Here is an 866-nt window from a genome sequence, read left to right as displayed (position 1 = left end):
AGTCAGAGCCCCCGCAGCCAGTCAGAGACCTCCGTCAAAGCTCCCAGTCAGTCAGAGCCCCCAGTCAATCAGACCCCCCGTCAGTCAGAGCTCCTCAGTCAGCCAGAACTCCCAATCAATCAGAGCTCCCAGTCAGTCAGAGGCCCCAGTCATTCAGAGCCCTCCAGTTAGAGCCCCCAGTCAGACAGAGCCTTCAGTCAGTCAGAGCCCCCCAGTCAGTCAGAGTCCCCCGTCAGTCAGCGCACCCCAGTCAGTCAGAGCTCCTCCATTAGTCAGAGATCCCCGTCAGTCAGAGCTCCCCAGTCAGTCAGAGGCCCCCTGTCAGTCAGAGCCCTCCAGTTAGAGCCCCCAGTCAGTCAGAGCTCCTCCATTAGTCAGAGACCCCCGTCAGTCAGAGCTCCCCAGTCAGTGCCTCCCCAGTCAGTGACCCCTGTCAGCCAGTGTCCCCCCATAGTCAGTGCCCCCCATCAGTCACTACCCCCCACAGACAGTGCCCCCCACAGTCAGTCAGTCAGAGAGTCCTCCTCAGGATCTTGGGCATGGACACACGTGCCTGTGGAAACGTGAGTTTTAAGCTGCCCAGTCTGGAAGTCGTAGTTGACTATGTGGGAATCCAGATGTAACCGTTATGCCATCTGCTGGTCCCAATACATGAAATATGTTTATAATGATTGTTTAAATACCCTTGTCTGCTAATTCATCATTGTCATATCTGAGTCGATTTTGTTTGATTTTCTCTTCATTAGTTGTGTTTTCTGCTCCCTTGCATGCCTGGTAATTATTAGTTTTTAAATTTTGCCGTACTGTATGTGTGCATGTTAGAGAGAGACAGAGCAGGGAGAGAAAGCACCCCATGGGGGATGATC

The sequence above is a fragment of the Tupaia chinensis genome, unplaced genomic scaffold (assembly GCF_000334495.1).
Source record: "Tupaia chinensis unplaced genomic scaffold, TupChi_1.0 Scaffold000548_1, whole genome shotgun sequence".
Lineage (NCBI taxonomy): Eukaryota > Metazoa > Chordata > Mammalia > Scandentia > Tupaiidae > Tupaia > Tupaia belangeri.
The sequence above is the reverse complement of the archived record's forward strand: the minus strand, read 5'-3'. Positions refer to the sequence as shown.